We start from the raw sequence: 14,762 nt of genomic DNA, 5'->3' as shown, positions 1-14,762 counted from the left end.
AAACTTAACACAGAGAACAACAGCTGCTTTTATTCATTTAATCCCCGTGAAGAATCAAACCAGATAATCCTGGCACAGGAGAGGTGTTGAAAAGACTTGATTGCGTGGAGTGGATCACTTCACCAAGAAACTCTCCACCTCCCTTCTCTGCAGACACTGAACCGACCAGGGAGAGACAGCAAAGAAAGGCGCCATGAAGCCATGAGCTCCTGAGGTTAGTGGACTTCTTAAAAGATTAGCTAATCCATTGAAGGTATCCCTTCTATGAGCATTTCTAACAAATAATTACCCAGCAACTTCTTGAATCTTCTAGGGAACTAGTTTGAAGGCAGCTCATCTTCTAAAGAGCTCCAACTCTTATGAAAATTCTTCCATTACTGGCTTGAAATGTGCCCATCACTCCACTGGTCCTAGCTCCTTTCTATGGAGCCCCATGAGAGCCCTTCTGATACTCAAAGACATCCTTTACCCCAGGTTTTCTCTTACCTCAGCTTAGCAATTCTCAGGCTCCTCATATACTTGCTCTCAGAATTTATCCATATTCTAGTCACCTTCTTAACTGGGCTGGTTTCTAATGTAAGTCTCTCTTTTCAAACAAAGCACGTTAGACCTAACCATGCAGGAGCTGAGTTCAAATTGCCCCTCAAAACTAAAAAGCCTTCCAAGCAAGGCCATGTTACAGTTTACCAATGACAAATCCTACAGCACACCACGTGGCCAAGATGGATATATAATTGAGGGGGCTTAAGATGAAATAAACCAGATAGAAGACAAATACCATAAGATTTCACTTATATGTGGGAATCTAAATAAAACAAACAAAAAAGTAATAGACTCATAGATACTGACAACAGACTCTTGGTTACCATACGGGAGAGAGCTGGGGGATGAAACAGGTGAAGGTAAAATAGGTGAAAGCCTCCCTCTGTCCCTATTTCAGAAGATTACCACTATCCTGATTTGTATTATGACCACCTGTTTCAGAACTTTAAGTGCTCTTTTGTGTTTAGCTCCTTTTGGTCAATATTCATCCATTTTGTTTCATTTTCTAGTATTGTAGTTCAAGGAATGCAGCACTGTTTAAGTCTGTATGTGGTACATTTACTAAATATGTTCTCCCAAACCACAAGTGTCCACTTGCATAATATTAGGCAAGCTTTTTTAATTCATCTCATAGATTCATATGTGTGATTTCTATAATATAACCCCTTACTGGTTGGGCTTTGTTGAGTGATCTCTAAAAGATCAGTGGAGGACTTGTTAAATCAACATTCATTTAAAATTGTGAGGTCAGATACCTGGGAACAATCAATAAATTGATGTTAAATTTCTTTGTCTCCTTTTTTAACTGGCTCTATCAAAGATCCTCTGTAAACAACAAAGCTAGCATTTGACTGAGGTATTTTTAGGCTAATATACTACTTTTTCCTAATATACTACTTTTTCTAACAATATGAGAGACTGTTAGAATTTGAATATAAGGTTGCTTTTTTTTTTCTGATGAATAACTCTGGTAGAAAAGACATACATCCAGGCATAAATTGTGTCTCATATTAACCTCTTATTATTCGAGTCCCACCATTATCTCTTACTAAGTTTCTGATCAGCTTAAATAGCCAGATCTTTTGCACATGAATTCCTATCAATTTATCTCCAAAGTACATTTATATTTATATATTTAACTAAATATAAATTTTTACATTAAAATTTTACACTAAGATCACCTTGCCTGTATATAATGCTTAGAGTTTCCAAAGCACGTTCAAATGCATGTTCAAATGCATTATCACAACAATTTGATGCAATAGCCCAGGGATTATTATTTCTATTTATAGATATGAACATAATTATCACTGCTAGACTTTACTTTATTTAATGGGATAATGCCCATGTTTTATAAAGGGCTCATTTAAATGGAAAAGGGCATGATATAACAAAAATGGTAAGAGAAAAATCATGATATTGCCAAAAAAATAATACAAAGAGTAAGCAAGTGCACAGGAAAACATCATTGCTATAAATGAAAGACAGACAAGTTGAAATACTGAGTGCAATTTTAGACCTAGTGAATGAACAAAAGAATGAGGCAAAATTCAACAATGATAAAATTGCAGCAAAACTGGTAAACCCATTATTGTCCAGTGACAATACAAACCAACGTAATTCTTCTAGAAAAGCAAGTTCATGATATATATATTTTAAATGTCCAAACCATTCATACCCTTCAATCAAATAACTCCCATAAGTAAAATTTATTCTTGAGGAAATAATTTTGAAGAAGAAAAGAAGTCATTTGAAGGAAGATGTTCACTGAAGCATTATTTATAATGATAAGAAAATGAAACAATACAAGTTTATTTCAAATAAATAAAGCAAATAAAGCTTTGTTCAAATGACTATGTCACCCTATCTTTCTCACACACATGACTATACTTTTCAAATATGGGAGAAGAAATTGTTGTTTCATCATTCCTATCATACCTTGTTCACTCCCAATATCCCCAAAAAGGAATGAATTGTATAGAGAATATAGCCAATGCTTCTGTAACATCTTCCTGTGTGGACAGAGAGTAACTGCACTAGTTGGGGTGAGGATTTGCAATATGTTCTCATCAAATTTTCTCATCTAACCATACAGTTAAGTTTGCACTTCTTCAAGAACAGTCCTTGTGCAGCCCCCAGCCTGGGAAGGCTAAGGGGTCCAAAACTACATGGGAGAAGTGATCCTCAAAGCACAGTGATAAATGAACTGTATGATGAAAATATATTTGCACACATCTCCAGACACTGTAAACAATTGCTTATTCAGTGACTGCATCCTCTAAAAGTTTTGGAGGAACGCCATGTGAGTGTATTCCCAGCAGGCACCTCTTTTACAGTGGAAAATGCACAATAGCTCCCCAGTGCCTCGCTGGTGGTGGGGAGAGAGGCTCCTCTCCACTGTTAGGAACAAGCATAGCCCAGACCAACAGCATGAAGACTTCAGCCTGAAATCTGATTTTTTCCTAGAGGGGAAAATGCTCATTTGGTTCATATATTAGCTGGGATGTATAGGGAATACCTGCAGGTGGAAAGCGGGGTATTTAAGGGAATTTTGTTGCTTACACAATCTAATTCCCTCACTCCCTCCTGGAGGACAAGAGAACCCCCTTAGAGCACTGAAACGTTGTGCTCCACATTGACCTCCCAACCTCACACGTTTCTGGTCACTTTATGACATATTTATGGGTCTTAACGGGGAGGAATAGAACAGGAAACGGCAGCCCTGCACCCATCTGACTTGTCTGTGGACAGAGCAGCCTCAGTTTCGGTTTTGTTGAGCTCCACATGACGGGTAGCAGCCCCGCCTGCTACTAACTCCCATCACATCCGATTTACTGTAAAATTCGTACCAGCAAGTTAAATATAGCTTGGGTAATTACAGCGGTTAAATAACGCTTGGGTAATTAAAGGGGTTACAGATCAACATTGTTTGGTCAGCAAACAATTCTGTGAAAGGTTCTGGAGGGTTGTGTCTTGAGGATCGTTGCATATTTGTGGGGGTTTGCCAGGAAATGGCTAATTTTGACACCCGTACAAGTTACTACGCAACTGGGCCCTGGGGACTGGCCACCTTGTATATACAAATCAGCCTCACCTCTCAGACAGGGAGCCATAATGGCCTCACCTGAAGATGGGGCTCAAACAGGGCCTTGTTAGCTGGGCCTTTGGAGAAAATGGATCAGCTCACCATGAGCTGGTGTACAGGACTAGCATTTTCTATCCGTATATGTCCTCAGGCAACCAATATTAGGTTTGAATCAGCATTAAAATCAGCCCTTTGTGGCACAAAAATTCTCCATCATAATACGAGGTTGGTCACAGGGATGGTAGTACAGCATGGAGAATATAGCCCGTGGTCCTGTAACATCTTTCTGTGTGGACAGAGAGTAACTGTACTAGTTGGGGTGAGGATTTACTAATGAGGGTAACTGGTGAACCGCTGTGTGCTATACTAGAAACTAATATAAGATTGTATATCAACTATACTTCAATTCAATAAATACATAAAGAAAATGTAACATAAATGGGAAATAAACAGATAAATAGAATAATCCCCTTGCCTGCTCCTATCCACTCCAGGCCTTCAGAAGGCACACTAGTTTTTCATGAAAAAACTACTTCTTGGAAGGCACCACTGTCAGAGAACAATTTCTGTGCCTCTAGATGAGGGATTCTGTTAATGGCATCTGAAAACACTCCCTGAACTGCAGGAAATGGCAATGGGTATAAGGATGGAGAGAGGTTCCATAGCTCTACTTGTTTTCCAAAGAAAACTATGATTTTGCTCTGTCTGGTGAAAGTGCTCCAGTCTCAGAGCAGCGGGGATCTGTTGAAGGATTCTAAGAAAGGGAGTGGGAGCCATCTCCTCCTCTCTCCTGAACATGGAGCTGGCCCTGTTTCCCAGCCTCCCCTGCTGGCAGGTGTGGCCATGTGCTTGGGTCGCCGCCAATAGAATGTCAAAAGGAAGCTGGTATCTGTTCCAGCCAAGACTCTGAGAAATGGCTGTCCCTCCTACACACCAGCTCATGCACAGGGTGGCAAGGGTGTAGGGCACGGTAGATCCAGAGACAAAAGGGAATTGGATTCCTGAATCACCATGTGGAAGAAAGCTTCCCAACGGCCAGAAACAGTTGCCTCAGCATATGGAGCAAAAAACAAAGTTCTACAAGTTGAACGTTATACATGTTTGTACAGACAAGCTTGATCTACTCTAATGCAGAGAGTGAGTGACATCATCACATTTGCATTTTAGAATGGGCCTCACATTTCAAATACAGTTTTTGTGATGAGGAGAATCATCAGGCTTTCATTTCACTGCATTTTTTTGTATTCACTTTTCAAAGTGCCCGAACATCCCATCATTCCCAAAGTGCCCAAACCTTAGACAACAACAACAAAAAGTTTTATTTATAGATTGGCTGCTGGGTCAACTCCTTCCAACATGGAACACAAGGGCAAAAAGTCTTCCTATACTATTTCCCTAAGCAGTACATCCAATTTTCCCTTGAACACCTCTAGTTCTAGCGTCTTGACAGCTTTCCGAGCAAAATTATTCTACTGCCTGATTGACCTTCGTGGTTTTGAATGTTCTTTTCCTCTGTGTCAGACTTTAGTTTTCCTTCATCTGACTTCAGCAGATAACGGGCCAGACTTTGCTGAATGAAATAACCCCATTGTAAAAACTGGAAAGATAGCCTTAAATAACTTAAATTAGCCTTGTGAAGTTCTCCCGGGATGCAATCTCATTTAATCATCATAACAAGGGTATGGAACAAGATCTCCACTTGACAGGCTCTGAGATTTCAAAGAACTCCACCAGTGAGGCCCCATGACGGGAGGGGTGAAACCCAGTGGCTGAGACTTGGTGCAGTGAGCCCCTCCCAGCCCCTCCCAGCCCCTCCCAGTCCACTGGGCTGCCAGATATTCAAATGCTAGAAGCGCTTCAGCTCACACAGCACGTGTTCCCCAATAGTTTGGAGAATAAGACTTTGAATTAAGTATTTTAGCTTTGACAGAGTCCACTTCCTGGGGCTGGAATAATTTTATTTTCTCAAGTATTATAATTCCTTCTAAAGTGACAAGGGAGGAATTTTTATAGGCAGGAGGTATACGGAGGCAGCGAATCCAAGAAAAGTACTGTTTTCTTGCTCAAAATGAGTTTCCAGTACTTGCTGGACAAAGAGTTGGAAAGTTTGGGAACTTTTCTATTGGCTTTGACCAGGTCCCTCTCTTCATGTGCTGACAAGCTGCATCTAGGGGCCTGGGTGCAGGCCTTCCCCACCTCTTCCCTCCAGTTTCCACCCTCTAATGAGCAGGAGAAATAGTCCCCACACCCTCCTCCATGTCCCCCCACTCCAGTAGTCCTTCTTCATTGACATCCGCTGGTCTTTGCTGGGGCAGGGATCAGCCTTTCTTAGCCAAGAAAGAGAGGCACCCCATCCCCCATGCCCTCAGGGCAGATATGCAGGGTCCCAGGGTCAGGGCAGCCCTGAGCAGGTGGTGGACTCAGCCAGTCCTTGCCGAGCTGTCACCAGGGCTGGGTAATGAGGTCAATGTGACAGCAACTGGAAGGCATGTTCCCCGGGAAACACAAGCAGAGTAGAAACAGCCCGACCTTACACTGTGGAACCCAAACTCACTGAGGCAACTGCCAGGAAACATGACATGACCTTTCAGAGGCAGCGAACATCACTGGGAGGGCAGGCTGCCCGGCTCATTTTCATTTCACTGCTGCCTGCAAGGCAGCAAGTCACTGGAAATAATAGCCCAGGCTCTAAATCTGTGCTCCTTTGAGCACACGCAGCATCAAGTGTGACCCAGAGGCATACACACACACGCATGCTTGTATGTACCTAGTATACACAAACATACATGTACACATATGTCCTGTGTGTATGCATTTTTTTAGTTTATTTCAATCCCTTCCAACTTAATGTTGTATGTCCTTTACTGGAATAATCATTCTAGTTTACATTTTGAATAGAGTCTTTGCTCTCCAGTGCCAATTTTCAAAGGTGAAAATCACCTTTCTGGTGCCCTTCTCAACAGTAGCTACTGATTCCCTCTCTGACATAACAACAAAGCCACCTTCCAACCCAACACTGACCTGACCCCAAAGAAGGTCAACTAAATCCAGCATTTCCATTTCCTATTGTCTTCCTTCCCTCCAATTTTTCCAAGTCCTGATAGAATCCAGACCCAGGGCATTTTCTTCGTGATTAGCAGTGGCATATTTTCTCTCTTTGGAAAAATGGTTAACTCTCACAGTTGAGGTCCCAACCTAAAGCTAGGAATGCCTGCCTTGGAAACCCTAGCCAGGCTCAACAAATAAGCAGGGAAAAAGAGCTAAACAGCCTTTGATCAGGAAACTGCTTGTATAAAGAATATTCTGTCAGGGCCCACCTACTACACATCACTTCCAGCTCTTTAAAAAAAGACTTTGCAAAGGATCTACAGCTCCAAAATTCTTAACAGAAAAAAACTGCCTAGAAGGAAAACAGAAAATGCTAGCTCTACACTAGGAGTCTGAAAAATGTTATCCTATTAAAATTTTTTTAAAAAAAGGAAACTTGGCATGGGGGTAGGAGATCCGATTCATGCAATGTTTCATCTTTTTGATGAAGACAAACAGCGTCATCCAGAGCAGGCTAGCTTAACACAGTCTGATTGCACTGGTACTGCATCAACTGAGATCCCCCAAGGATAATGCATGCTCACATATTCAGTGCTCTACTTGAAGCTTGAAATAACAAATAGGGGACCACCTGGGAGGGCCCCCAGGAGCTGTGATATAGATTCCCTGAAGATTACAAAATACTTTGATTAATCATTAGAATATGCAATCACTACTTTATTACCTAAAACTGTTTCTCACTGTTGGAAGTTGAATCTTATAGGTTTAACAGAGCTGTAGGTCATGACTTATGCATCTCTCTGCAGAAATGCTTTATTGGAAGTTTCCATGGAGGATAGTTCAGCAACAGGGAGGTACAGGCCTGGGCAGGGGTATGGCCAGCCTTCCTTCCCACCAAACTGGAAGAAGATCATAATTCCTGGGCCCCCTGAGAGGACCTAACTTTGGAGATCTTCCCAGCAAAGATGTCCTGGAGGTCCTGCTTTTTGTAGGTCAGCCTCATGAAATTTATAAAATTAGCAAGTGATAGAAAATTTGCAACCAAAGCTGCCCTTGAAAATCCCTTGAGTGGCTCATTAAATAGAATAATAATAATCACGATAACACCCAGCACTTCGTGAGAGCTTACTGTGTGCCAACTCTATTCTAACTTTAAGAGGTAGGTATGCTTATGAGTTCCACTTACAGATGCGGGAAATTTGGGCACTGAGAGATTAAGTTACGGTCCCCCAAAGTCACAGAGCCACTGAGCAGCGGAACGGGGATTCAAACCTCAGAAGTTTGGCTCCAGAGCCTTCACTCTAACCGCCTGCTTTACCGCCTCTCAGTATACATGGCTTGGTGTGTTTCTATCCATGACATTACGTTTGTACGAAAACCAAATGTCCAGTGAACTGTGGGCAATGAGATGAATCCTGTGTGTGTCTTCCAGTGATGAGTCTTTCTCCTCCCAGAGCTGCCACTGGAAGTATCATTTTCTCCTTGTAAGGGGTGTTGAGTCACGGCTGAATAAAAGTGGAGGCTGCATGGGAGAGAGCCTCCCCCTCCCCATACTGAGGCAGTGTGCTTAGGGCTCTAGGCTGCATATGGCCATCCGAGAATGTGTGCTGGTTGCCACTGGGACTCTCATTCCTCCTTGGAGTAAGTTCAAGATCAAATTTCTGACTCGGAGGCATCCTTCTTGCTCAGGCTGCTGTTTGCTGTACACCTACCATCAGCAGTGCACTTAAAGAGCACTTCTGTTTTGAAGATACCACAGTTAAGAGTGCTACCCTCTCCTCACAGCCCCTCATTTAACTGGGAAGGAGCCCTGGGGAGCTGGGCAGCTCGGAAGATATTAGAAATTATTCCTCTTGTCCTAAGACACAGGCATAAATGAAACCAAAACCTGGAATTAAATACATTAAAAAATTAGGTTCGCCCAGGACAACCAAAGAAACATGCAATAACTCCTTCATAGACTTAAACATAATTAAACTTACAAACACAACAAAAAGATTTGTCATGCCAAGGTCATTAATCCATAGGCATTGGGTTTACCCATCAGTCTCTGTTAATTTGACTCTGGTGAGTCTGCCCTTTAAAGACAACTCTTTCTGTTGGCTTGCAAAACCAAGGCTCTGTGCTTTTAGACCTGGAACAATTACAGCAGAACACAACCCATCATTGGAGGTCTGAGTTCCAACTACATGACATCCCTCCTTTGCATTAGCAGTCAGCTGTGTCTCCTCTTCCATGATGCAAGTCCCAGCTTTTTTGCAGGGCCCCCCTCTGAGCACCTAGTTCTGATAACCCTCTGTTCTGGTAGTGACTTCTGGCAGTTGCTATTTCTATGTCACTTCAGAGTTTGCATTTGTTCTTTCAGCCCTCTAACATTTGTTTAACACCATGTTAAATTATTCCCTGTTGGAATATCTACTGTGCTTTCTCTTTCCGTTTTCTTGACTGGATCCTGCCTTACACACGATCTCCATTTTATTTGCAGTTTTATAAGGTACCTCTTTGGTTCTCTAATGTTTTTCCCAGCCCTAGGGAACATTGTACCAAAAAAAAGGGGGAATTGTAACAAAACATACAACTTGTTTGGAGATGGGGTAGAGTGAACACTGAGCAAGGAGAAAGAAATCAAAATAGCTTCCTGTTTCTCCAATGGGATGTGTTGGATTTATAGGTAACATTCAGAGTCCTTTACGGTCTATCAGAATTGCTTTGGGAGTTTTTTAAATCCACAGATGCCTCGGTCTTACATCAGATTCATTCATTCAGAATTTTCAGTAGTCAGGCTGGGCAGCTACAAAGTTTAAAAGCTCCACAAGTGATTAAGCTTAGGAACCTAGATTGAAACCACTGAATGAGTTGAGACAAGTCGTGTGTGTTGCCCACAGGCTACTCTAGACAGCACCATGTTGGACCCCATCTGTGGACTCCAGTAGCTCCCAACTGAAGACGGGGTGGACGCCAACAGACTTCTGGTTTCAGCTCTGACGTGTGAAGGGCTTGGAAGCTGCCAGCTGCCCTTCTTAGAAGAGAAGGCTGAACGAACAAAATCAATGGCTTTTCTTCGGCCCACCAGAGTACTGAGCTCTGGGGAGACAGGTGGACCTGGGGTTGCTGTGATCTGCTAACCAGAAGCAGAAGCCCTGGAGCTGTAAACTGGTTGGAACACTTAAAAGGCAATTTTGAGAAATCGTGGAGGGTGAGTGTAGTGGCATGAGAGTTAGGAATTCCTGGGTTACAGTCCTCTGGGAACTTTATACTTTTGTGAGTTCTATTGCCAGGTTCTCACAGTATGGATCTGAGAAAGGTCCCCTCAGGGCTCGAGCAGTGACAAAGGAAGGGTAATCTCTGTGAGCCGCCCCTGAGAGTTGTCTATAGTGAACGCTTACCCAGGGGAGAAGGCTTTGCCAGAGCTCATGCCCCTGGGGGAAGGGCATTCCTCCCCCTCCAGCCCCTGGACTTCTCTTCTCACTGGGGAAGGCAGGCAAAAGCCCCCCCACTGGAGAAACACCCGTAAAGGCCGCAGCCCCGGCACAGGCCCACTGAAAGACCGAGATTGACTATAAAGTTAGAGAGCTCCTCCTAGCCCACCCTTTACACTCGCCCTCCCCGACGGTAACAGTGGTTAGCTGAGGGAGCAGCAGACTCTCTCTGAGGAGGAGTTTGAGGAAAGGCCACAGTCAAGAAGGGACACAAAACCAAGGACACTGGAGGAATGGAAAGCCTCTGCTTATCTGAAACTCAAAACAATAAAAATAATACTATAAACCTAAAAATAAAATAAAGCCTCTGATACCTACAGTTACAGCAAACATTAAATACGACACAACTCCTAGCCATGTTAACAAAACCTCACACCAAAGGCCTGTCAACTCAGTTCCTGTTTCCCAGTACAACATCTCTACAATTTTCAATGATTGCAAGAAACCTCCCCCCACCCCACCAAAAAAAAACCAAAACAGTCAGAATCAGGCTCAGATATTTCAGAGCTTTGGGACTTGGACCAAGAGTTTAAGATAACTATGATTAACATGCTAAGGGTGCTAGTGGAAACAGTGAACAGCATGTAAGAATATAAGAGGAGAGGCAGAAACCCTAAGAATCAAAGGGAAATGCTAACAGTCAAAAACACTGTAGCAAAAATGAAGAATGCTTTTGATGAGCCAGTCAGTAGACTAGAAACAGCTAAAGAAAGAATTAGTGAGCTTGAAGAAACATCAATAGAAACTTCTCAAACTGAAATGCAAAGAGAAAAAAGAATGAAGAGGGGAAAAAAAGAACAGAATATCAAAGAACTGTAGGACAATTTCTAAAAAGGTGTAACATATGAACAATCAGACCTCCAGAAGGAAATGAAAGAGAAATGAGAAGAAGAAATACTTGAAAATATAATGACTGAGTACTTTGCAAAATTGATGACAAACACCAAGCCATGGACCCAGGAAGTTCAGAGAACAGCAAGCTGGATAAATACCAAAACAACTACACTTCAGCATATGCCTTGCCTGGGTAAGTTCACTATGGATTTGGTGAGACCAAGAAATGACAACAGAATATTCTTGGGGTAAAGGGCTAATACCTGGCTTTATTCTCACAGCAGTAGGTCGAGCACTGTAATCATGTCTGCCACCAACAGTCTGCAGGTCCATCTCTGCCCCCACCCAAAGCACTGGGTGGATCTCTTTCTATAGTGACTCAGTCAGTAATGGCTCATTGCCTATGAGTGTGGGAGCAGTAGCCTAGCAGTAGGCCAATTACATCATCAAATAGTTTAGGGTCAGGTGAGGATCCTGGACATAAGAACTTCCATGTTTCTCATGGCATGTCATATTCAAACTTCAGAAAACCAACGCCAAAGAGAAAATCTTGAAAGACTCATAGCCAGTCTTTGACATGTGGACACATACATTTTTAGAAATCACAAGAGCAGCAATGAGAACCGAAGAGAAATTCAAATTTCCACCAAAATGAAATAAATATAGTTCTTAAAGTAATGTTTTGCACACCAAGCTTTAATACTTAGTGGGCTTGAAAATTAACTCACACAACATTCAAATGTGCATTGAAAATGCACTTAATATATTTTATCTCTGGGTAACAGAAAAATTTACATGTGCCAATTAACCATTCTCCTGTCTCTTCAGATCTGAATAATCTCCTCTTGGTTTACACAACCAGTCTGTGCAAGGCTTAACTCTTGGGTCACAAGCATTTTTCATTGACTCCATCTCCTCAGAAAGGAACTCATTCTCTTCCCTAAAGTGAGCCTGAAGATGTGAGGGCTGCTCACTGTGTCTTTTTGGGCATGGCATAGGGAAGGATCCCAGGATCTACAGTGTCTTCTAGGTCCTCTTTGGTCTCTGCTGCCAAGTGTACCGAGGGACTGGACAGGTGATCACTGAAGTATCAATGGTCTCATGTCTCTTTTTGTCCTTAGCATAATGATCCTCCTCTCTAGAATCATGGGCCAGTTACCACCAGTCTCAAAGGCCCAGCCCCTGGCCCCATCACACCCATACCTCCCACCACTAGGGCCCAGGGACATTTGAATCCCAGGCACCTTTGCATCCCAGGCTCTGCTGTATTCAAGCCAAACTCAAGACTCCTGATCTAGCCCCACTCCTGCCAATACTGCTACACTAACCACCTGTGCCATGTAGGAAGTGGCAGAGGACAGGCAGCTCCTTAGAGAATAAGCCAGGCAAGCATGCCATCAGCCCCATCTCCTGTGAGACCTCCCCCATAGCTATGTGGATGTTTCTAAAGCACTATTCACCCATTCCAGGGTGCAGGCCTGCATTCTATGACTCTGTTCCTTCTTTATCCCCCACTCCACTAAGCCAGAAGAGTCAGGCTTGGACCTTTCCACATCGGTGTGACATCCTCCTTCTTTCTAGGGCAGTGAATCCCATGATTTCACCTTCATAAGTGAAGGAGCACCTTCTTCATGTTATAGAAAAGCTACATGATTTGGCACCTCCAAGCTGTGTCCTGGTTCTATATCAAGACATCCTTTGATGCAATGGCATCAAATCACTATCTAATTTAAAGGTCATAGCTAAGAAATGACTCATTCTAGAAAGTGTCCCCATAATACCGAACACCCATTGATCAGTGGGTTTAAAGCCCAAAATCACAGAATACAGAATGGAAGAAAACTCTCCCACTTGCAGCAATGGTGTGCTTAGGTAGAGCTTGCAGCTTCACTTTTTAGAAGTCTAGCGTGATTACAAACTGTAATGTGAGATGAGGAAATTAACATCTTATTGGGCCTTGCCATATACCAGCAAGGTACTAAAGGAGGTACTTTATATCATGTTGTTTAATTCACCAGCAATTCTGAAAGGTAAACATTATTATCACCCATTGTATGGATAAGGTAACTGAGAGCTCACTCCAAATCTTACCTCTGAGAAGTCGGTAGAGCCAAGATTCAAACCCAGGGCTGTCTGGCCCTGATGCTCTCCAGGGTGTTACATTTTCTTTCCCGTCATGCCTTCTTCCATTCCAGGTGACAGTAATCAAATAAGTAATAAATGAAATGAGATCGGTCATATCTGAACTTCTGAGCATTTCCAACAAATCTGGTAGGGAACCAATTCAAATATACTTCCTGGGCAAAGTTTTCAGATCAGAACAGGTAATGGGCTGATTCTGTGCCTTGCACATCCATCTCAGCAGTTCTGTCAATGTGCTTGTCTTGCCAATGGGTTTCAGCCCCAGACAGATTTGCTATGGATTCAATAAGACCAAAAAGATGACAGTGGAATGTTTGTGAGGTGAAAAGGTTTATACCCAACTTTATTCACATGGTGGCAGGTCAATCACTAGAATCCCGTCCACTCAGAGCAAGTCTGTGTGCAGCAAGCCGCTCTCTGCCTCTGGGCCTCTCTGCTCCCGCAGCCGTCTCAGTCCCTGTCCTTGGTGCTGCCACCACTCCAGCCTCTGTTCTCCTGCAGGCTTGTAGCCCAGAGCACTGGGTGGAGCTTTTTATATAGAGTCAAAAACAATGCATTGCCCACACGTGTAGTGAGCTAGCTGACCAGGGCCAGGTGAGAATCCTGGCCACAGGAACCTTCACTTTCTCCACAGCTTGGGACACCAGGTGGGGCTGACTTCCATTAGTGTGATACAGACATCCCCAGTTAACACGTTGGAGGGAGTAGAGCTCATCTGGTTATTTCTGTGTCAGAGTTTCCTCACTGGCAGGGCACAGAGCACAATTTACAGAGGCCCGTAATCAACACCTGCGTTCAGACAGAACAAATTGTACAAATGGAGAATACGGAGCTCCCGCGATGCATAAAGTTAATCCAAGGGACCCCAGAAACTTCACCAGAATGAACGCGGAAAATGAATTGGCATTTTTAGCTGTCTGAAATGGAAATGGCTCCCCATATGGCAAGCATCGTTCCTTATGGATCACAACGAGGCCCTCAGTCAGCCCAAACACTTCTTTTTGGATGTAAAAAGACATGTGTTGGAGCATTTGCAGCATAAGGTATATCTTAGGGGAAAATGGAAGGAAGATACACTGATACAATCCAAGGAAAACGGCCACCCTGTGGTTTCTCTTGTTTTGAGACTACGTAACAGTTGTCACTTTCCCTCTTTACCCTTCCTGAGTGATGCAAATCTTGCAGGCTGAGACTGAAAGTGCTCAGGCTAGAGAGTAACTGAAACTCAGTCTGGGGTGACCCTCAGATTGGAGCAGGGGAAGTCACAGAGGCATGGGACAAGGGCAGTGAATGCCCAGGACACACAGGGAACCAAATGGGACCCAAAAGTACAGGGCCCGGCAAGGCCCCAAATACCTGCAGGGGTGGCCCTGGTGGCTCAGGACCCAGCAGAGGAACCAGGAAGAATAAAGCTGGGGATCCAAGCAGGCCAGCCTCCAAAAATTACCACAGGGAAGGCATGTAGTCCTACAAGAAGACATTAGACACAGCACTGGCTCTTGCTGTCAACCCAGGGACAGACTCTGGAGAAGGTCCCTATCCACCCGGTCAGGGTCTCTCCCACTGTGCAGGGAACAGCGTGTGCAAACGGAGTCCACACTCCATGCCAGGCAGGACTAAGGAGCCAGAGA

This window comes from Manis pentadactyla, chromosome 18 (genome assembly GCF_030020395.1).
Source record: "Manis pentadactyla isolate mManPen7 chromosome 18, mManPen7.hap1, whole genome shotgun sequence".
Classification (NCBI taxonomy): Eukaryota; Metazoa; Chordata; class Mammalia; order Pholidota; family Manidae; genus Manis; species Manis pentadactyla.
This window is presented reverse-complemented; position numbering follows the sequence as displayed.